The sequence below is a fragment of the Heteronotia binoei genome, chromosome 15 (genome assembly GCF_032191835.1).
Source record: "Heteronotia binoei isolate CCM8104 ecotype False Entrance Well chromosome 15, APGP_CSIRO_Hbin_v1, whole genome shotgun sequence".
NCBI classification, from domain to species: domain Eukaryota; kingdom Metazoa; phylum Chordata; class Lepidosauria; order Squamata; family Gekkonidae; genus Heteronotia; species Heteronotia binoei.
Window position 1 is genome coordinate 53032355 of NC_083237.1, and position 24384 is coordinate 53056738.

Consider the following 24384-nt stretch of genomic DNA (forward strand, 5'->3'; position numbering starts at 1 on the left):
ACATGGCAAATGAGGTTCAACATGGGCAAGTGCAAAGTATGCACACTGGAGCAAAAAAAACCCCAAAATCCTAACTATAAATGCACGTTGATGAGGTCCGAACTGCCGGAGACTGACCAGGGAAGAGATCTTGGAGTTGTGGTAGATAACTCACTGAAAATGTCAACTGAAATGTGCGACTGCAGTTTTTTTAAAAGGCAAATGCTATACTGGAGATTATTAGGAAAGGAACTGAAAACAAATCAACTAGTATCACAATTAAAAGGTAAAGTATCACAATTAACTAGTATCACAACTAGTATCACAATTAAAAGTCCCCTGTGCAAGCACCAGTTGTTTCCAACTCTGGGATGACATCGCATCATGACGTTTTCACAGCAGACTTTTTACGGGGTGGTTTGCTGTTGCCTTCCCCAGTCATCTACGCTTTAGAAGGGTACTCATTTTACCGAGCAGGGTACTCATTTTACCGACCTCGGAAGGATGGAAGGCTGAGTCAAACTTGAGCTTGCTACCTAAACCCAGCTTCTGCCGGAATCAAACTCAGGTCGTGAGCAGACAGCTTGGACTGCATAAATTGATGGTGTGGTCTCTGTGTTACAGTTCTGGTCACTGCACCTCAAAAAAGACAATATAGCATCGCAGAAAAGTGTAACTAAAATGATTAAGGGGATGGAACACTTTCCCTATGAAGAAAGGTTAAAGAGGTTAGGGCTTTTCAGCTTGGAGAAACGACAACTGAAGGCTGACATGATAGAGATTTATAAAATTATGCATGGGACAGAGAAGGTAAAGAAGTCCTTTTCTTTCTTTCTCACAAAACAAGAACTCATGGGCACGCCATGAAATTAATGAGCAGTAGGTTTAGAACAGAAAGCACTTCTTCAGCCAAAGAGTAATGAACACATGGAATTCACTGCTGCAGGAAGTGGTGGCAGATACAAGCATGGACAACTTCAAGAGAGGATTGGAGAAACATATGGAGCAGAGGTCCATCAGTGGCTCTTACTCACAAGGTACAGATGGAACACTGTCTGGGGCAGAGAAGCTCTGTATTCTTGGTGCCGGGGGGGGGGGGGGGGGCAACAGTGGATTCTGGAGTTCTGGCCCTGCTGGTGGACCTCCTGATGGTACCTGGTTTTTTGCCACTTTGTGACACAAAAGTGTTGGACTGAATGGACCACTGGGCTGATCCAGCATGGCTTCTCTCATGTTCATATGACATGTCAGGGGAGAAGGGTGGAAACAATTGTATTTTCTCATTCTCTCTCCCGCGTCGGTAGCTTTTGTGTGGTCAAGAGGGAAGGAGAACAAAAAGAGAGGCTCCATGAACCAATAAGGGGGAGGAAAAGAACACCAATAGGCCCAGTTGGGTTTTGCTTGTATTTTAAGATGTCATGCTGGGCAGAATTGTTAGCAATTGTGTGTTGTCATGAAAAAAAAATCCAATTTTTGTGAAGCTAGCAGCATTCTTTAATGTAGGAACAACAAAGAGGGAAGGGGAGACAGAAAGTGTGTGTGTGGTCTTTTTTTCCTGTAAATGCACACCAGTTGTTTAATGTGTGTATGTGTATACAGATACACACACACACGCATAAAGCAACTGATGCACATTTGCAAAATGGTCATCCATAAACTCAGGGATGGCTCCTACCTCCCCAAACTGTTCTTCTCCTCAATTACTCCTAGCAAATTTGCACACAAAAAAGCCCTCATTATTCTAAGCAGTAGAGCCTTCCGTTCTCCCCACACACACACACACACACAAACACTACTCATTACACGGCTCTCCTGTGGCTTCTGTGTGTGCCCCAATCTTCAGACTTAGGCCACAAGCAGGTCTGCCAGCTCTGGGTTGGGAAATATCTGGAGATTTTGGGGGTGGAGCCTGGGGAGGGCAGAGTTTGGGGAAGGGAGGAACTTCAGCAGGGCGCAATGCCATAGAGTCTACCCTCCAAAGCAGCCATTTTCTCCAGGGGAGCTGATCTTGGTCTTCTGGAGATCAGACGTAATAGCAGGAGATCTCCAGGTCCCACTTGGAGGGTGGCAATCCTAACAATAAGTGCCTGGTTAGGAACTCAGCTCCCAGGTGCAGGTGGGGGAGACTCAGGTTCTACATCAGAGGTAGCCAACTGCAGCTCAGGAACTACATGTGGTTCTTTCACAAATATTGTGTGGCTCCTGTTTGTGGTTAAGTGTGTGGCTCCTATAGTGGTTAAGCGTGTGGACTCTTATCCGGGAGAACCGGGTTTGATTCCCCACTCCTCCACTTGCACCTGCTGGAATGGCATTGGGATAGCCATAGTTCTCGCGGAGCTGTCCTTGAACGTGCAGCTGCTGTGAGAATCCTCTCAGCCCCACCCACCTCACAGGGTGTCTGTTGTGGGGGGAGAAGATATAGGAGATTGTAAGCCGCTCTGAGTCTCTGATTCAGAGAGAAGGGTGGGCTATAAATCTGCAATTCTTCTTCTTCTCTTGAAGCCCCCATTGCCCTGTTGGTTGGTTGGGAAAAGGCATTCCTCTTTTTAAATCACTTCTCCAAGCCAAACCAGATGGATGCAGCCTGGAGAATGCATTTAAAGTTAAATTTGCTTTCTTTCCACTTCTCTCTCCCTCCCACTATCCATTTTCCTTCCTTCCTTCCTCTCCCTGGCATCCATGTCTTGCGGTTCTCAAACATCTGCTGTTTATTCTACATGGCTCTTATGTTAAGCAAGTTTGGCCACACTGTTCTGTATCTACATATACAGAGGTTTCTGCAAAGTGACAAATACCCAGATGCTCACGCACGCACAGAGTTTCAGGTTGGAGGCCGTTTTCCCTTAATGCTGGTCCTGACTGAAATGGGGACCCCACCCAAGAGGCCTCCCAAATGCAAGGTGCAAGGATCATATTTTAAATGCATCCAAACTTGTGCCTGGCAGGTTGCCAGTCTCCAGATGGTGGCTGGAGATCTCCCGGACTTATATCTGGTCCCCAGGTAAAAGAAATCGGGAGAAAATGGCTACTTTGGAAGGTGGACTCTATGGCATTATACACTGAGATGCCTCCCCTCCCCAAGCCCAGCCCTCTCCAGGCTCCACCCCCAAAACCCCCTGAAATTCCAAATCCCAGAGCTGGCAGCCCTACTTTTGAAGAAACAGAAAATGTTGTGTGCCTGAAATAGGGTTGCCAAGCCCAATTCAATAAATATCTGGGGACTTTGGGGGTGGAGCCAAGAGCAATACCATAAGCATAACTGAACTCCAAAGGGTGTTGTGGCCATCACATTTAAAGGGACTGCACACCTTTTAAATGCCTTCCTTCCATAGGAAATAATGAAGGATGGGGGCACCTTCTTTGGGGACCATTGAATTGAACCCCCTGGTCCAATCTTTTTGAAACTGGGGGTGTATTTTGGGGAGAGGCACTGAATGCTATACTGAAAATTTAGTGCCTCTACCTCAAAAAACAGCCCCCCCAGAGCCCCAGATACCCACAGATCAATTCTCCATTATTTCCTATGGGAATAAGTCTCCATAGGGAATAACAGAGTTCCCAGCAGACATTTCCCTCTCCTCCCCCTGCTTTCTGATGACCCTGTAGCAGGGGGAGGGCCTCCAAACCAGGGAATCCCCTGCCCCCACCTGGGGATTGGCAACCCTAGCCTAAAAACTGGCTAATTATATAAGGGCTGGCTTTTGCGTCCACATCCAGAGTCTTAATTTCACCTCTATCTTTTTCATATAACTTAAAAAAAAAATCATGAAGAAACTCTGGAAATGAGCTGTTTACACGCTGACCCCTGAAATGTGCTCCCCGATATCTTGCTTCAGCAGAAGGCTCCTTGATAAGATGCCGTTCATAGGAGAAATACTAATCTCAGTCTGCCTGTGCCCCAACCCCCTTTCCATCAATCTTATCAGGATCTCTTTCCTTGCAAACCGGGAGGCTGCAATAATTAAACCTCTGATGCAGCCGTTGCTTTAACTTGAAATTTGCTTCCGGAATAAGTTCGTCTGAGAAGGAAAGAACCCAGTGGGAAGTGCGGCGAAGGTGGAGAAAACAGAAATGGAGAGGAATCTGTATATTCCATACCCTCTGATTCTATAACAAAGGACAATGTAATCCCACTGTATAATATAGTGGGTCCCACGCATAAAAAAAGGCGAGATAGTAGTGAAACATCAGCTCTTTATAGTATAGAACTGCATTCAAAAGACTGGCAAACTGGGCCAACTATATACAACGCAGGGTTCCCACTAGTGTTGCCAATCCCCAGGTGGGGGCAGGGGATCCCCCAGTTTGGAGGCCCTCCCCCCGCTTCAGGGTCGTCAGAAAGCGGGGGGAGGGGAGGGAAATGTCTCTTGGGAGCTCTATTATTCCCCAGGGAGATTTATTCCCATACAAAATAATGGATCTGTGGGTATCTGGGGCTCTGGAGGGCAGTGTTTTTTGAGGTAGAGGCACCAAATTTTCAGTATAGCATCTAGTGCCTCTCCCCAAAATACTCCCCAAGTTTCAAAAAGATTGGACCAGGGGGTCCAATTCTATGAGCCCCAAAAGAAGGTGCCCCTATCCTTCATTATTTCCTATGGAAGGAAGGCATTGAAAAGGTGTGCCGTCCCTTTAAATGTGATGGCCAGAACTCCCTTTGGAGTTCAATTATGCTTGTCACAGCCTTGATCTTGGCTCCACCCCTAATGTCTCCTGGCTCCACCCCCAAAGTCCCCAGATATTTCTTAAATGGGACTTGGCAACCCTAGTTCCTACAGAAGCATGCTATTGGATCATTCAAACTGGCAGGGGCCTGTGATTGGTGCAGGGCAGCATGGATTTGGATCCTGCTGCCCATTGTTCCCAAGTCCCCAAGCTCCGTTCGTATGGCTTCAATGAGCCAGGCAAGAACACCTAATTCAGTCCTCACTTTCCACATACAAACACACTGGAAGCAAAATACAGAAATATATCAAAAATCTCTACAAGATTTGTTACAATCAAATTCCACCCCCACCCCACCCCCTAGAATGGCCACTAGCTTAGATAACATTAGGATTACATTTAGGCTTGCCAAGTCCAATTTAAGAAATATCTGGGGACTTTGGGGGTGGAGCCAGGAGACTTTGGGGGTGGAGCCAGGAAACATTAGGGGTGGAGCTAAGATCAAGGCTGTGACAAGCATCATTGAACTCCAAAGGGAGTTCCGGCCATCACATTTAAAGCGACCGCACACCTTTTCAATGCCTTCCTCCCATAGGAAATAATGAAGGATAGGGGCACCTTCTTTTGGGGCTCATAGAATTGGACCCCCTGGTCCAATCGTTTTGAAACTTGGGGGATATTTTGGGGAGAGGCACTAGATGCTGTGCTGAAAATTTGGTGCCTCTACCTTAAGAAACAGCCCCCCCAGAGCCCCAGATATCCACGGATCAATTCTGCATTATTTTCTATGGGAATAAATCTCCATAGGGAATAACAGAGTTCCCAGAAGACATTTTCCTCCCCTCCCCCTGCTTTCTGACGACCCTGAAGCGGGGGGAGGGCCCCCAAACCAGGGAATCCCCTGCCCCCACCTGGGGATTGGCAACCCTAATTACATTCTAACAGTCTCTTTTATTTTTCTGGTCCCCAGTATACTGCTGTCTCAAGTACATCACTGCCCCAGACAGAGTTCCAAGAATACGCTGCGGCTAACAGCCGCTGATGGACCTCTGCTCCAGAAGCACCTTCAAGTCTAACAAAATTTGTGGTAGAATATGAGCTTCGGTGCGTCACTGCTCATTTCTCCAGTCCCAGATGGGCAGCCTTGGGGTTTGGACAGGCAGCTAAGGACTTAAGCCTTCAGCCGTCTCTCCAATAATCAGCAAAGCCGCACGTTCTAATTAGAAAATCCTCTTAAAACTACAGGAAGAAAGTGAATCTTGTTCAAAGCAGCTGGATTTTTCTCGCTATGTGCATAGGATGACCGCAGGGATGAGCCCGATGGTGAAGGGCAGAGCAGGGATGGAATGGAACAGGAGCTCCGCCTTCCCTTCTGGATATAGAATAATAATAGAAAAATGAGAAGGACAAAGCTGACAAGAGCATGGGATACCTGAAAATTGAACAGGACGCTTCGGAATCATATATAAAAACGCTGCCAGGATTGTTGTCTGCAGAGCCTTTTTGGTAGAAGAAGCCTAGCAGGAATTCATTTGCATATTAGGCCACACCCCCTGATGCCGAGCCAGCCGGGACTGCATTCCTGTGCGTTCCTGCTATAAAAAAAGCCCCGGATGACTGCCAGCCCCTGGAAAACTCTGACTAGAGCTCCTGTGACATCACAGAATGTTCAAACATATTCCAACTATGCAGGGCTTTTGTGGTAGAAAAAGTCCAGCAGGAAGTTATTTGGATATTAGGCCACACCCCTTGATGCCACCAGGGTTTCACACAGGGCTTTTTTGCAGAAAAAGCCCAACAGGAACTGATTTGGATATTAGGCCAAACCCCCGGTTAGAACTGTGTTCCTGTGCGCTCCTGCTCAAAAAAAAGCCCTGCAACCTTACAGGAATGTGGGCAGTGGTAATGCCAAAAAACCACAGGACTTGCTTGACGGAGACGAAGAATCAGTTTATGTACCCAAAGAGTTGGTAAAAGGGAAGGAAGGGGGTTTATTTATATCCCACTGGTTTCTACTTTAAGGGGTCTCAAAGTGGCTTACAGTTGCATTTTCTTCCCCTCCCCGCAGCAGTCACCTTGTGAGGTAGGTGGGGCTGTGAGAGCTCTGAGAGAACTGTGACTGACCCAAGGTCACCCAGCTGGCTTCATGTAGAGGAGGGGAGTGGGGAATCCTCCAGATCAGAGTCCGTTGCTCTTAACCATTATACCGTGCTGGCTCTCAAGAAAGCAAAGGGTCTGAGCACTGAGGAGCTGATTGAAACAGAGCTGGAAAAGGAAGCGGCAAATTAAACAGCGGCTTGAGGAGCAGAGGCCTGAAACAGGCACGGCAAAACCCTGGCAGCGAAATAGGTGGAGGAAGGATTGTGGTCCTTTCTGGAGGAACAGTCTACCAATGGCTATTAGCCATGATAAAACTTCCAGACGCAGGCTTTGGACACAAGTTAGTGGCACAAATAGGATGGAAGGGCTGTTGCCTTCAGGCTTCGACTGTGAACTCCCTTGAAACATCTGACCACTGTTGGAAACGGGGCGCTGGGCTAGGTGGACCTTCAGTCTGAACCGGCAGGGCTGTTTCTTGTACAGCATTGTAAAAGCGGGGGTGGGGAGGGGAAGCACAAGAAAAAAAGCAAGATGGGGGCCAAAACCTCAGCCACAGTAACTAGAAAGAAAAGGCTGCATTCTCAATTTGGCAGGAGGGGAACAGAGAAGCTTTGGAGATGGGGCCGGTTTATATACGGGGCAGGGGCAAGAGGTGCGTGCATTTCTCATTTACGCGAACAAAGCAGCTAAATCTTGGGCTGCAGCCTTCAGCTTGAAATATTCATTCGCACCTGTAAAGAGTGCTAAAATATTGATGCTGGAAGGCTGCAGGTTTGGAAATGCTTTTTCCTGCCCCACGAGTGGATTACCAAAGTGATGTCATCATGATCTCGTAGATCAGCAATCCCTGTGGAAACCACGGAACCTGCAGAAATGTTTTCTAGCACCCACTTGCCACCCTGCATCCACCCTTTCCTTATCCCCTTCTTCATCCAACTTGATCCTAACACTCATGCCTTGATACTGTTTCCTTTGCCACCTTTCACATTCCTACCTGCCCCTTTCTTTGCCTACCTCTCTCTCTCTCTCTCTCTCTCTCTCTCTCTTCTTTAACCCCCACCCAAATTCAGTATTAGGGCTGAGAAGAAATATACCTGAGGACTTTGCTCAACAAGTAATTAAATGGAGAAATCTGCTGGTGGTGGATGTAAGAGAGGGCTTTGCAAAGGGATTAGACAGAGTCACAAAGCAGAGATCCCTCGAAGGCACTGTGAGTCACTAAATGGAACCTCCACATTCAGAGACAGTAAACCTCTAAATACTAGCACAGGAGGCAACATCAAGGGAAGGCCTTGGCCTCTGTGCCCTGTTTGCTGGCTCTCTGGGGCAACTGGTGAAACAGGATGCTGGACCACTGATCTGATCCATCAGGGCTATTACGTTCTTATGGTGTGTGGAGAGTCTAGCACCCCGTATCCAAACACCCATTTCTAAACACCCTTTTTGCATTAAAAATCAGACCCACACACTTTATGTGTGACTGTTTAAATCTGAAACCTGCCCCAAGTGGATGTGCTATCATCACACTTATTTTGACCCTGACTCAGTGGGACGAAATATTGTGCTGAGAGAGAGGAGGGAGCAGCCCTTTGCCTTGCTGGGAGCCCTAGTGCTAGAGTTGCCAGCTCTGGTTTGGGAAATTCCTGGAGATTTTGGGGGGGTGGAGCCTGGGGAGGTTGGGGTTTGGGGAGCAGAGAGACCTCTGCAGAGTCTAATGCCATAAAGCCGACCCTCCAAAGCAGCCTTTTTCTCCAGGGGAACTATCTTGGTTGTCTGGGGATCAACTGTAATAGTGAGAGATCTCCAGGTGGCAACCTACCTAGAGGGCTACCAGCAGCTGAAACCATGCTGAGCCAAACCATTTCTGCAATGCTGACCAAGCCACAGGGGCCACTCAGCCTTAGGCTACAGTGATGGTTGGAATGGTTGTGGTACCCATTGTCATCGTCACTGCAGACCAGAGAGGAGCTGAGCAGATGCTGCAAGTGCTGCTCAGCCCCAGTTGCTCCAGGCTGAAAATTCCTGGAGATTTGGGGATGGAAGCTGGGGAAGACAAGGACCTCACTGGGGTACAATGCTAGAGAGCATTGTCCAAAGCATCCGCTTTCTCCAGGCCACCTTATCTCCCTAGCCTGGAGATGAGCTGTAATTCCAATTCTACCTGGAGGCTGGTATTTCTCCAGGGTTTTTTTTTCTAGCAGGAGCTCCTCTGCATATGAGACCACACACCCCTGATGTAGTCAATCCTCCAAGAGTTTACAGGGCTCTTAGTACAGGGCTTACTGTAAGCTCCAGGAGGATTGGCTACATCAAGGGGTGTGGCGTAATATGCAAATGAGTTCCTGCTACAAAAAAAAGCCCCTTGTCCCCACCCACCCCTGACTACGAGGGCTGTCCAGCTTTCAGAAAGTATTGCTTTAAACATAACTGAAGACCAGATTTTGGGAGGGAGGGGAATGTGTGTGTTTTCTGGTTAATTTTTGCCCAGAAAAGACATGAGCTGTCTGTCTTTCCAAGCCAAGAGAAGAATCTGGACAGCAGCAGTGTTCCGCCTGGCGATGATGCAACAGCCTCCCAAGCCCACGTGTGTTAGAGGGGGTGGGGGGAAGGATCATGGCTGATTAACCAATCTAGCTGGTACCATCTGGGGCGAAGGCTTTGCCGAATGGCTCTTCTTTCCTTCTGCCTGCTCTGCTGGGGAAACTGCTGAGTAATCAGCCAACCACCTGCCTTCTCCCGTTTGATTTCCTGCTGCTTCATTCTTCCTTTGTATCGGTGGTGCCAGTACATTAACGGGTAGGGGGGAGGACTGAATTCTAAAAATCATGGCGGTTTTAGGGGGCCGGGGAGAGCTGTATTAGAGAGAGGTTTTATTTAATATTTCCTGTTTTTAGCTGGCTGCTTCAAGCTGGGAAGATCTGAAATGCTTGGATGCAATGTTGACACTAAGAAGATATTGGATCTATATCCCGCCCTCCATTCCAAATCTCAGAGACTCAGAGCAGCTCACAATCTCCTTTATCTTCCTCCCCTACAACAGACACCCTGTGAGGTGGGTAGGGCTGAGAGAGCTCTCCCAGAAGCTGCCCTGTCAAGGACAGCTCTGGAGAACTATGGCTGACCCAAGGCCATTCCAGCAGGTGCAAGTGGAGGAGTGGGGAATCAAACCCAGTTCTCCCAGATAAGAGTCTGCACACTCAACCACTACACCAAACTGACTCTCTAAGGACACATGTAGATCGGTTTTTCCTTACCTGTGGGTCAGACTCCAAAGAAAGTCGCATAGGGTTGCCATAACCAATTCAAGAACTATGTGGGGACTTTAGGGGTGGAGTCAGGAGACTTTGGAGATGGAGCCAGGAGTAAAGTTGTGACAAGCATAACTGAACTCCAAAGGGAGTTCTGGCCATCATGTTTAAAAGGACTGCATACCTTTTAAATGCCTTCCCTCCACTGGAAACAATGAAGGATAGGGGCACCTTCTTTTGGGACTCATGAACCCCCCTGGTCCAATTCTTTTTAACCTGGGAGGGTGTTTCGAGGAGAGGCATTGGATGCTATGCTGAAAATTTGGTACCACAACTGCAAACAACAGCCCCCGAGCCCCAGATACCCATGGATCCATTTTTCATTATACTCTTTTGGAATCGGTCTCCATAGGGAATAATGGAGTTCCCAGTAGACATTTCCCTCCCTCCCTCCCTCCGCTTTCCGATGAGCCTGAAGCGGGGGGAGGGCCTCCAAACCAGGGGGATCCCCTGCCCCCACCTGGGGATTGGGCAAATCGGAAACTGCAGTGTACTGATTAGCAAACACTAGAAATAAGCCACTGCATTTTTGTGTTGCAAATCAATGCTTAAGCAATTTCTTTCATAATGATGCAATTATATTATCACAAACCAAAATTCATTAAATGTCCATAGAAAAAACAAAAGGTTATTTCACATCACTCTTGTAAGGTAGTACTTTATAGTCCACTGTCTCAGTTCTCCTTTGCTTAAAGGATGTCGACAGTACCACACTTGTATAGGATTTCCTCCTATGGGTAGCAGACCGAAGTCTGACAGGTGCTGCAGCTACACAGGTCCTAGGTTCAGTTCTGTGTTTCGTTCACCTTCCACTGGCCGCTTTCTTTTAGCTTTGGAGCCCGTGCTAAAGGCTCACACATTACAATACAATGTTCCTTTGCAGCTTGCACGAATGGCTGGAGAGTGATGTGAAATAACATTGTGATTTCGAAAGTACTACCTTACAAGAGTGGTGTGAAATAACTTTTTTATTTTTCTATGGACATTTAATGAATTTTGGTTTGTGATAATAATATAATTGCGTCATTATGAAACAAACTGCTTAAGTATTTATTTGCAACATAAAAACGCAGTGGTTTATTTCTAGTGTTTGCCCACCTGGGGATTGGCAACCATAAGACGCAAAATGTTAAAAAGTGGGTTGCAGGCCAGCCTTCCCCAATGGCAGCTCCTGCCCTTTCCGTCTTTCACTTTCCACTTTCTCATCTCTCCTCTCCCTCGTTGTGATGATAATGAGGGGGGAACCGTCATCCAGCGACCTGTGGCTTCAGAACAGTAGCTGGGGAGGGGGGGGAAAGAGGGGGAAAGGTTGGAGAGTAGGTGGGAGTTGTTCAGCACACCATGGGAAAACCAGAGGAGAATAGGAAGAGGCATGTGGATGCATGGGCTCCCCGCCTTGGTGCTGGTCTTCTTGCTCAGCAGCCTGCAGTACCTGACTGCCCTCTATTGCCATGGAAGATGTACTGCACCAAGCCCTTTGCCACCACCAGCCTCTTCACAACCATCTTGATGTCTCCCCGCCCTGAGCGTACCTCCTTAAACTCTGGCCCAGCTGGTCGAGGAAGAAGAGATGACCACTTCAGACTCCAGCGTTATGCAGAATCTTTTCTCTTGCTAGGTTCAATGCCCTCCCTTCAGCGATTTTAACTGGGAGATTTAACAGTACACCTTTTGCTAACAGACTATGCCCTTGTGCAAGTGGGGTCCATTGAAACTGTGTCTCATGCGCAGGGCTGGTGCATGGGAGTAGGCAAAGTAGGCACTCGCCAAGGGCGCCACCTGACCTAGGGGGCACCACTGGGCGCCCCTTCCCCAAAGGGGGGGTGCTAGAGGGTGATTCGCCTAGGGCGCCAGAAAGCCTAGCGCCGGCCCTGCTCATGTGTTATTAGAACGCTGTTATTATTTTAATATTCAGCGCAGCATTTTATCATTAATTCTTGATAGTATCTTAGAGCTTCCTGATTCATATAAACCGCTGCATCTATGTACAGAAACATTGCTGTTGTATCCCAACAACAATGATGGGAACATAACTGACGCTGTGGCAAAGTTTTTGCAGGCTGCTTTTTTTTTTATATGCAGTAATCATGTATTGTAATTTAAATTTGTATGAGATTGATTTTTGACATTTTTGTACGGATTTTAGATCTTTTAGAACGTTCTTTTGTCTTGACCCATGTTGGCATGTTTAATCCAGTTGTATGCATATGTACGTACATCTATTTTTTTCTCTCGTTTATTTCTCCTTTAATTGAAGATTGAAGAAGATATTGGATTTATATCCCGCCCTCCACTCCGAAGAGTCTCAGAGCGGCTCACAATCTCCTTTACCTTCCTCCCCCACAACAGACACCCTGTGAGGTGGGTGGGGCTGGAGAGGGCTCTCACAGCAGCTGCCCTTTCAAGGACAAGCTCTGCCAGAGCTACGGCTGACCCAAGGCCATGCTAGCAGGTGCAAGTGGAGGAGTGGGGAATCAAACCCGGTTCTCCCAGATAAGAGTCCGCTCACTTAACCACTACACCAAACTGGCTCTTAATGCCAATAAAGGTAACTGAACTGCACCATCTTGATGGGCCCCACCCTGCGCACACTTCCTTAAACTCTGGCTCTGGCCCAGCTGGTTGAGGGAGAAGAGGTGACCACCTATAGCTGCGACCTTTATGTGATTATGGTTGGCTTCTCGAAAGCATCTGATTGGGCACGATAGAAAGCGGAATGCTGGACTAGATGAATGTCAAGGTGCTGGTATGCCTAGGACACCTAAGAATCTTGGGCCAGCCTTGAATGGATCACCATACAAAATACATTTGGACTGGTGGGTCACCATAAAGAAAAAGGTTGGGAACAACTGATTTAGATGACGGCCTAGGATTGCCTGTCCCCAGTTGGAGGCAGGGGATCCCCTGGTTTGGAGGCTCTTCCTCCACTTCAGGGTTATCAGAAAGCAGAGTGGGGAGGGAAATGTCTGCTGGGCACTCCATTATACCTTATGGAGGCTGATTCTCATAGGGCAGGGGTGTTGAACTCATTTGTGATGAGGGCTGGATCTGACGTAAAAGAGACCTTCTTGTTGGGCCAGGCCATTTCTGGTTGGGGCCGAGCCATGTCAGGCCGGGCCATGTGTGTACCTATTTAAGATTAGGTAGACAAACGCAGACAAATGCAAATATATATTTTAACAAAAAAATTAAAACGTGCTTAAAACATTAGCAATCATTGGTCTTAAAGGTGCTTTCTTTGTATTTCTCCCATTTGATCCAGGGAACTGGGCAAAGGAAGCTCTGGCTCTTTCCTTCCTTCCCCAAGGCCTTGTGGGGGGAGGAGCCTCAGCCAATAGAAGGAACGGAGGCTTGGCAAAGCAAGCTATTCCTCCCCAAGGGAGGAGCCTCAGCCAATGGAGAAAATGGAGGTTTTGTTCTGTCGCTCCTGTGCAATGGAGCAAGCCTCGCAAAGCAAGCTGTTATGCAGAAGCAAGCAAGATATAGGGAAAAGGAAGCAGATGGCAGCCAGTCGCTCAAGGACCTTATAGGAGCCCCCCAGGGGCCTGATTCAGCCCCCGGACTGCATGTTTGAAACCCTTCCATAGGGTATAATGGAGATTTGATACGTGAGTATCTGGGCTCGGGGTGGGGGGGGGCTGTGTTTTGAGGTACAGGCATCAAATTTTCAGCATAGCATCCAATGCCTCTCCTCAAAACAAGTTCCAAAAAAGATTGGACCAGGGGATTCAATTCTGTGAGCCCCCAAAGAAGGTGCCTCTACATTATTTTCAAATGGAGGGAAAGCATTTAAATGGCATGTGGTCCCTGTAAACGCGATGGCCAAAACTTCCCTTGCAGTTCAGTCGTGCTTGTCAGACTCTTGCTCCTGGCTCCACCCCAAAGTCCTCAGATCTTTCTTGAGTCACACCTAGCAACCCTCTGAGGGCCACTACCTGATTGGACAGGTCCTACCGTTAGGCCAACTGAAAACCTTAGCTGACAGATTTCCATCACCATTAAGAAGTTGCAAATTTGTATGGGGTGTTCTGACTTGGGTGTCCCCACTGCCGTCTGCCTCTGTGCTTGGTGATAGTGGCGGGAAGCGACATCAAGTCACAGCTTACTTAGGGTGACCCCGTAAGGTTTTCTGGGCAAGAAATGCTCAGAGGTGGTTTGCCACGGCCTGCCTCTACATCACAACCCTGGTATTCCCTGGAGATCTCCCATCCAAATGGCTGACGCTGCTCAGCTTCCAAGATCTGACAAGATCAGTCTACCCTGGAATATCCAGATCTGGGGGCCTCTGTGGTTGGTTTAGAGAAATATGTGCCATTTTATTCTGCTTTTTTCAACAGAAATATTAATAACAGCTGGGTGATGCAATGAACTGCGTCAGTTAGTATCCTCTAGGGATAAATCAAGCCACATCTGCACAACGGCAACGACTGTGACTGCAGATTTATACCCCGCCCTTCTCTCTGAATCAGAGACTAAGAGCGGCTTACAATCTCCTATATCTTCTCCCCCCACAACAGACATCCTGTGAGATGAGTGGGGCTGAGAGGACTCTCACAGCAGCTGCCCTTTCAAGGACAGCTCCTGCGATAGCTATGGCTGACCCAAGGCCATTCCAGAAGCTGCAAGTGGAGGAGTGGGGAATCAAACCCGGTTCTCCCAGATAAGAGCCCGCACACTTAACCACTACACCAAACTGGCTCTCCAAGCAGGTGTGCAGACAACATGATCTAATGGTAGCTTCTTCTTCCCAAAGAACTATAGGAAATGTAGTTCTGTGAGCACAGCTAGCACATCCAGGACGCAATTCTCAGCACTGTTGCTGAATTTCCTAGGATTCATTGAGGCAATCACACTGCTATAAATAAATCTAGTATATATCTTTAGAGCCTAGTTTCAGTAGAAAAGAGCAAGAGTCCAGTAGTACCTTAAAGACTAACAAAATTTGTGGCAGGGTAGGAGCTTTCGTGAACCATGACTTAAAGGTCCTACTGGACTTTAGTCTTTAAGGAGCTACTGGACTCTTGCTCTTTTCTACTGCTACAGACAGACTACCACAGCTACCCATCTTGACCTACGGCCTTGTTTGTATGGGTCTTGATAATGGTCTGGCTAATCACCTTATTGGAGACAGGAAATTCCTCCCAGGTCAGATTTGGTTGAGATCTTCTATGTGCAGCACATTTGATCTCTACTTTTGGCATCCTGTGAGGTACAGGAATTTATGGTCCTCCCTTTTGGGCAAGCAGATCACTGAGATTGTATTAGTTGTTGTAGATTTTCTGGGCTGCATAGCCATGGTCTTGGCACAGTAGTACCTGACGTTTCGCCAGCAGCTGTGACCGGCATCCTCAGAGGTATAACACAGAATTCTGTGTTTTACCTCTGAGGATGCCGGTCACAGCTTCTATGTTATACCTCAGAGGATGCCGGTCACAGCTTCTATGTTATACCTCTGAGGATGCCGGTCACAGCTTCTATGTTATACCTCTGAGGATGCCGGTCACAGCTGCTGGCGAAACGTCAGGTACTACTATGCCAAGACCACAGCCATACAGCCTGGAAAATCTACAACAACTAATGAACTCTGGCCATGAAAGCCTTTGACAACAGATTGAGATTATATTCTTCATTGCACCTCACAACATAAAAACTGGTGTTTGCAAAAAGACATTGGCGGAGAAGCCCAGCTGTGCATCTGGGAGGGGTTCTCAGCCTCGTGTCTCAAAATGAGACGTGTCGTCTAAACCCTGCAGTAAAAAGCCTTTATTATTCCCTTCAGCAAGTATTCGAATTGCTTAATTTTTCATTCTTAGATTCTACAAGATTTTGCTCAAGGCAAATCTCCGGCACCCAACAGGAAGCGAGGAGGAGAACAGCCGCATTCAAAATTGTCCTCCAGAGGCCCAGTTTTGAAACGGGAGGGAAAGCGCAGATCTTGTTTTGCAGTCTCCTGCACAGATCCCTGTTGAAGTACAATCTGCTCAGCAGCGCAGGTGAAGGATGTCGAAAAGAGCAGACGACTATTTTGGAAGCCATCTGAATTTCAGAGTGGCCCTTGCTGTTCTCAGTATTCAGTAGGGTTGCCAGGAAATATCTGGGGACTTTGCGGGTGGCGTCAGGAGACACTGGGGGTGGAGCCAGGAGCAAGTGTGTAACAAGCACAATTGAACTCTAAACAGAGTTCTTGTCAATTCCCCAGAGTTTCAGTTCACAATGCACTCATTGATCATTTAAGACTTTTCATTGAGACTGAAACTGCAAGGCAAGAGGCTCCTTGTGAAAACTGACAATGGCAGGAACACATCCCTTCGTACACCTTAGGGTAGCCATTACATTTCAAAGCAAAAAGGCACCAGGATGCTCATCCCTCCCCCCATAATTCCATTCCCATGTTCCCCAAGAAGGTGCAGACATAATCCCTGGGAACCGGACACTGACCTTGGCTCTTTCAGTGACGAAGCAGAATTATACTTGTGCTTGGTACGGAAAAGAGAGAGTGATAGCAGGCTGCAGGAATGCAAGCAAAAGCAAGGCCTAAGGTTACGACAGGACATTAAGCAATATAATAAACAATGGCAAGAGACCCTCTTGACAGTTCTGGCCATCACATTTAAAGGGACTGTATTCCTTTTAACTGCCTTCCTTCTATTGGAAATAATGGAGGATGGGGGCATCTTCTTTAGGGGCTCATAGAATTGGACCCCCCCAGTCCAATCTTTTTCAAATTTGGGGATTTTGTAAATAAGAGGCACCAGATGCTATGCTGAAAATTTGGTGCCTCTGCCTCAAAAAACAGTCCCCTCCACAGCTCCAGATACCCATGGATCGATTCTCCATTATATTCTATGGGGACATAGTGTTCGGTCGCATCATGAGATGCCAAGACTCACCAGAAAAGACTATAGCGCTAGGAAAAGTTGAAGGCAGTAGGAAAAGAGGAAAGCAACACGAGATGGATTGCTAAATCAAGGAAGCCATGGCCTTCTGTTTGCAAAATATGAGCGAGGCTGATAACGATAGGACCTCTTGGAGGTCCTTCATTCATAAGTTGGAAGTAACTTGATGCACATAGCAAAGGATCATAGAAGCTGGAAGGGGTCATCTAGTCCAAACCCAGGTTTGTCACATTTTGTTTCCTGTAGCAATTATTCTCTGCATGTTTTTAATAAATCTAGTACAGAACACCACCTCTCAGCACAAAAACACTTGCCATTTCTGCACGCCCCCCCCCCAAAAAAGCCAGTTACTTGGTGATAACGCAACCAGGTGCCACCATGGGGCAGAACCAGGCAGCATCACAGGGCAACTCACTGAGCTCCAATCAAGGCCAGCAGAACTATGGTACTTCCCTGTGTTAACCACACTATGCCACCCTAGCTCTCAACACTGTCTATATCAGGGGTGGCCAAACTGTGGCTTAGGAGCCACATGTGGCTCTTTCACACATAACACGTGGCTCTTGAAGCCCCCACTGCCCTTTAGGCTGGCAGCTTGGAGAATGCATTTAAAGTTAAAGTTGCTTCCTTTCCACCTCTCTTTTCCCTCTCCACCATCTATTTTCCTTCCTTCCTCCTTCCCTGCCTTACAGGTCTCAAACATCTGACATTCATGTTGTAGCATCGATCCAAAAACAATACCAATACCTAATCAATATAGCAATGTTAGAAATATGTAAGAGTGCTTTTGAGAAATAATCTTCTAGAGCAGCTTGAAACATAGGAGTGTTAGCTTAGAGAGAGAAAAAGGGAACTGTGACAGGTCATTGACCTTGTTAAAACCACAAGCTGAAAAACATAGAACGAAACCTGAAATGTTTCTAGAGAAAGAGGAACCAGGGTTTACAGAGGCCCCAAGAAAGGCCCTAAAAAGGACCCAGAAGGTTGAAAAACAACTCGGATTGTGGTGAAAATGTGACGTAGGCACTTTGAGAACATGAGTGTTTTGAGCTTACAGTTAAAGTGGAAAAACCCTATAAAAAGAAGCAGAAATTTGTAATTCGCTGCTCAGAGGTCAGAGTCCAGACTCTCTCTCTGATGCCCGTGTATAGAGCGCTTATGCACGTTAAATAAAGAAGCTGTTTTCCTGATCCCTCGTGTCCGCGGCCTCCGTTATTGATCCGGCAGAAATTGGTAATGTATAAATAGGATTTCCCTGCTACATATTTTGGTGCATTGGCCCGGTTCTATTAGCCTGGCCGACTGCGGCTGCTGCTGACTGGTGGGACTAGAGCAACGGTAGTGGCGCCACCAGCCCACTTTTCGGCTGACCGTCCTCAGTCTCCCCCGTCGCCGGCTGCCTTCGACCACGCCTAATCGACCTAGCGGAACGGGGCACCAGGAACCAGCCCTGTTTAGAAGACCCCGGGGCGTGAGTCTTGATCCCCAATCTAGAACCTTGACCACAAGGCCGTGGCAACTTTGTTTTCGGCCCTTGTGCTCAACGTAGCTTTTTCTGTATCATACTCTGACTGCAGTAACGAACCTCTTCGAGATGGTCGGGTAGGTGACCATACCGGGTCGCCTGACAGCCCACCTCCGTTGAGGGGCGGGCAGGAACACCCCGCTTCAGCAGCGCTCGCAGAACCCACAGAGCGGGAAGGGACATAGTCGCCTTCCGCCTGCGGCCTTCTAACAGTGTCTGATCGACGGGGAAGGGAAGGTATTAGCCCCTTCTGCCGGCGGGCCTTAGTCGGTTCCGCATGCAGCCGCTGCGCTAGGCTACGGGCTGCATTCGAAGAGGGGAAGGGACGCACTCGACCCTTCTGCCTCCTATAGGTAGGGTACTGAGTGAAGAAGAAAAATAAAACGGCTGAGTCACCCGCCAGGGAGAGGCCGCCTCTTCTACCATTTGGGACAATTCTGTGTTTAATGTTTAGGGAAAACTTTGTGTCCAAAATGTCGGCAATGTTTTGTCTGTCTGGTTAACCATCAGTGACTTATACTCTGGGGGACGCCCCTGCTGTTTTTGTGTTTGCCATCCTGCTATAGGTTTTTGGCAGGGTGCCCCACTCTTTTTTCAGAGTTTTCAAAAACTGGGGAAAGGAAGGAGGGTTTTTGTGCCTCCTCATTACTTAAGAGTTTTATTAATGCAATAGAATCTGTCTGGTATGCTTGATGTGTGCTTGACGTGTTCCTGAGACAATACTTACTTAAGAAGGGATAGTGCATCTGTCAGTACCGCGTTTCCCGCCTGCGTAAGCACGGTGGGCCGGGACCACAGAGAAGTGGCTGAATATGCTCCCATATGTGTTCTCCCTCCCTTACCAGGGAAGAGGGGAGGCATTTCTACGATTGGGAAGATTGTGACTTTCAGGCTCCAGGCGATAAGTTCTATTATATAGTTCGTCCCTGGGTGCGCACCCCAAATAAATTGTCCCTCTGTTGGGAAGAGGCCCTTTGCCCCTACCTTCGGGTCCAATTGTGGGAAGGGTCCAACGATACAACAACTGGGTGGCTATTTAAGCGACGGGCAAAGACTCTCGCTGGGGGGGGTGGCACCTGGGCGCGGTGGTATTTTCTTAGACAAAAAGAGGGGGGCCGCATCTGTGCCTGGGAGATTAAGTCCCAAACTGCCCATCCAGTAATCAGTAAGAGGGCGGTGAATTGGTCCCCTCTGATTGCCCAGCACCCATTAGCTGTGAAGGATTTTCACTCACGAAATTGTAAGCGCTGCTCTGAAGGAGAGAGCTCACTTAGCCTTAGCCCACAGGGCGAGCCTGAACTGGCCTGGTACATAGCGACTTTGGATGCTGGATGGGACCCCTTTAATACCAAAGCGGTGGTCTGCCAGTTAGTCGGCCAGTACCTCGACGATACCTCGCTAATACAACCGCATGAATCCCTCCCCAGACTTTCAGTTGCAGGATCAGCCTCACTGGAGCCCCCGTCGGAGGTTCCGTAGGTTGGTAGGACCCTGGGTCTACACTCCAGGATTACTGACCCTCTGCTGGCGCACTCCAGCGCCCCGTAGGCACAGGCATAATATCTGCCTGTGGGTAGGAGAACAGGGGGAGACGACTGCTTGGTTGGTAGGAGGTCAAATCAGGGGCCCGACTGGAGGCGTAGGACGCACGAGGTGGTGCTTCCTAAGGAAAACTCGGGAGGGTCCCCTACTGGCTTGGAAGATCAAAGGTCGGACAGCCACCCCAGGGAGCTTAGAGGTTGAGTTACCACCCAGCCTTGGGCCGCCCCTGAGGATTTGACGAGTCGCCTTTTTGGTTTATTTCAGACTCAGACTACTGCAGCCAAGGGCAGCGCGTCAAATCATTGGTCTGAGTGTGCGATAGATTATAAATAGGACTGTGGCATAGATAGACTCCTGGAGGAAAATGAGGAGTCTGGATTTTTTAGATGTCCCAGAAGGGTCCCCGCAGCAGCGTACAGCAGCTGTGGGCTCCCGAAGTGTATTGTGGAAGAAATTGTTAGCAGTCCCCGTAGTGGGTGCAGTTCTGCTTATAACTATCATTGTAATGGCTGTCCAAAAGACACAGCCTTGCTCACCATGCCCCTTTCTTGGCACCACTGCCTGCCCACAACATTGGATTGGGTACCATGGGAAATGTTATTATAAATCTGAAGATGAAAGGGATTGGAATAGCAGTGAGACTAAATGCTCTGCATTTGGTGCCACTTTGGCATTGATTGATTCACAATGGGATCTGAGTTTCCTAGTGAACCTGACTCGCCCTGTACACCACTGGATTGGCCTCTCCAGACAGACAGGCCTAGTGTGGAAATGGCAAAATGGCACAGAGTTTGCTGATCAGTTTCTTGTGCGAGGAGATAATGCATGTGCGTATTTAGATGACACTGGTGTGAGTAGTACCAGGTGTTCCCTGGAGAAAAACTTCCTCTGTAGCCAGGCGGATGCCTGTGCGGGGAGTGAAGGAAGACATTAAGATCAGAATCAACGCTTCACATTACTAGAAGCAGCAGGGCAGTGTAAAAGGCCGCTTGTGGTGATGTGAAATATTTCTGCAGTATTGCATAACCCTCCCTTAGAAAAACGGGAAGTGCCAGTGTGAATCAGTTATCTAGCAACTGGCAATGAAAATGTATGTGTTTTTACCCCAGGAGATTCCTGGAGAACCCCAAAGATGCTATCTGTTAACCAGGAAAACTATGCTTTATTTTGTTTTTTGATTGTAATGGGATTGCCATGCTCATGTCATAGGGATCCGGCGGCTGCGTATTACTTGAGCTTGCACATCATTAATTGAATATGGGTGTGTAGCTTGAGTGGTATGCAGTTGCCGGGTGTGGCATCTCTGAATGGTCACCCCTTGGACAAGGCACTGTAGTTAAGGAACCCCTTGGGAATCAAATTTAAGACATGGAGCAGTGTTTTCTGCTGCCCTCAGTTGTAGGGAGCTGGTCCTTTAAGCCCAATGCAAGGCTCCCTGCCTTTTTGGTCCTTCAGACCCCTGCCCCTTGCATCAGTTGGCACAGGAAACCCACGTTAGTCATGTGATGCCCTTTCCCAACTTCCGACCCATGATTAGGCTTGGAGGCATTCGGGGCAACCTCTATCTCCGTTAGGCATGTATCAGGAGGTGAAGGAAGCCTTGAATGTTATCACCTTTTACCTGTACGATTGGCTCCCACGGAGGAGGGTTGACCATTTTAGGGAAGAATTGGAGCAGCTACTTGAGAGGAAATATGAAGGCCACTGGTACCCAGAGACACCCCTGAGGGGGTCCGCCTATCGCTGTATTTGGATAGGGAAGACCAGAGACTCTGTAGTAGAATTGGCTGCCAGAAGAAGTGGACTGACTGTAGAGGATGTCCAGGACAGTATTCCTGCAGAATTGACTGTGTGGATTGACCCATTTGAAGTCTCCTACCGATTTGGGGAAGAAGGGCCAGTCGAGACCGTGTATCTGAAAGACAATAAAGGCTGCAGCACAGCCAAGGGACAGAGCAAAAGCAGAAGCAGGCTCAACCCTGAAGGCTCCGGCTTTTGTCCCCGCTGGGAGTCAGACAACCTTCTTGTCCGGCTCCCCACCTCCATCTGCTGACCAATCTTCTGGTCCGACTTTCACCGTGGCTACTTTTGCAGCTACCAAGTTTGGCTCCACAAAAGTGAAGAAAAGCAGCAAAAGGCTGAATTGGGGTCTTGCTTGCCCAGGAAAATAAAGGGCTGACTGTGAGAATTGTTTAAATAAGCTTCTTCTCTTGTACAGTTGCTAAACGCCATTGCTGGAGGAGTGAGAGGAGATGGCATCGTCCCCTCCGCCGCAGGAGGCCCAGATTGACATCTGCCTTGACGGGAGCCAAGAGCTGGAGGAAGATAGTCCCCCTAAAGCTGGTCGTAAGGGACGAGCCAGAAAGACAGCGGCTCCAGCTGGGAAGAAGCACTGGAAGAAGACCATTGCGAAGACCTTCGGCACTCACGAGGGTACCTATAACCTCGAAGTCAAGGGTCGTGAACGGTTTCTGATGTTTAAGGAGCTGAATGAAGCCCTAGAGTTTAAAGATGCCCAGGAAGACCTTAAAACGGGGAAGAAGACCTCAAAGGGTCGTGGTAGAGGCAGAAGACCCCCAGACGATCAAGAAGAAAAGATGCCCCGACCTCCGGGTAGGCCAAGGGCTATGAGACCCTCACTGGCACGCGACGAGTGCGCCTTTTGCCGCGGGAGGGGGCACTGGATCCATTCGTGCCCAGACGCCCCTCCCCAATTCCGCGACAGAGGAAGAGGCCGAAGGGGAGTGCTCGACCACCACTGGCATGCGATGCGTGAACCTAGAGTCATGAGAGTGGCCACAGGATGGTATCTAGCCCCCTACAAGCAAAACCACACAGCTTGGAACGAGGCCTCAGACGTAAGAGCTGCAATTGAGGCGATACCAGAGAGAGACGAGCACGGAAACGGAGAAGACATAGACGAAGCAGCCGGCCTGGCCCCCAAGATAGATGTGAGTCCACAAGAGCCTCTCCAGGAAGAAGCAGGGGCTTCTGCCCTTTTGAACCTCAAGAAGCTTTTCCAAGAAGAAGAAGGCTTGGAGGAGGATCCCACCTGTTAAAACCCTGATGTGAAGTCACGAAGAGGGGACCCCTTTTTGGAGTAGTTTTGGCTTATTTGCTTTTTGCGCTTAAAAGAAATATTGCCTTTCCTTTGCTAGCAAGAGCTCGCCACAGAAGAAAGGTAGGTTGGTCCCTGGGAAGAGTTAAGTAGTCAAAATGTGTTCTGAGCTAGTTTTAGCTTGACACATTGCTTAGTGCCTTGCTCATATCTTGTGATGCTTAAGTAAGAAAGAAGGTTTAGTTCTTTGTGATTTTATTCATGAGAAGCCCTTTGGAAGATTGTTAAGATGAGAAAACCCAGCCCTGGAAAGAAATGTTACGATGATAGGATAGGCTTGTATTGAACTAGATTTTGTTTTACTATGCAATTTTAACCAAAGCTTTCCTAGATAGGCTTTCTAGGTGCAGCTTCGGCCCCGGACGTGATTGCTTGAAGCCCGACCTCTGGACCTCACTCACCGGCAGTAGTGAGGTTCCACAGGCAACGCCCTCTGGATCCTGGCCTACCGGAAACGGCAGGATTCCACAGGCATCAGAGACAACAGCCAGCTGGTCAAGTTAAGAGATTCATGATTGCAAATGAATATCAAATGTATTATGGGTTTGATGTTTGGCTTTAAGTAGGTTGATTTTAGTATGTGTGTGATGGTTTGTGGATGTAATGATAAGTAATCAAACTCCGTTTGAAAGAGGGGAAATGTAGCATCGATCCAAAAACAATACCAATACCTAATCAATATAGCAATGTTAGAAATATGTAAGAGTGCTTTTGAGAAATAATCTTCTAGAGCAGCTTGAAACATAGGAGTGTTAGCTTAGAGAGAGAAAAAGGGAACTGTGACAGGTCATTGACCTTGTTAAAACCACAAGCTGAAAAACATAGAACGAAACCTGAAATGTTTCTAGAGAAAGAGGAACCAGGGTTTACAGAGGCCCCAAGAAAGGCCCTAAAAAGGACCCAGAAGGTTGAAAAACAACTCGGATTGTGGTGAAAATGTGACGTAGGCACTTTGAGAACATGAGTGTTTTGAGCTTACAGTTAAAGTGGAAAAACCCTATAAAAAGAAGCAGAAATTTGTAATTCGCTGCTCAGAGGTCAGAGTCCAGACTCTCTCTCTGATGCCCGTGTATAGAGCGCTTATGCACGTTAAATAAAGAAGCTGTTTTCCTGATCCCTCGTGTCCGCGGCCTCCGTTATTGATCCGGCAGAAATTGGTAATGTATAAATAGGATTTCCCTGCTACAATGTCTTGAAGCTCTCAAGCATCAGACATTTATTTTATGTGGCTCTTATGTTAAGCAAGTTTGGCCA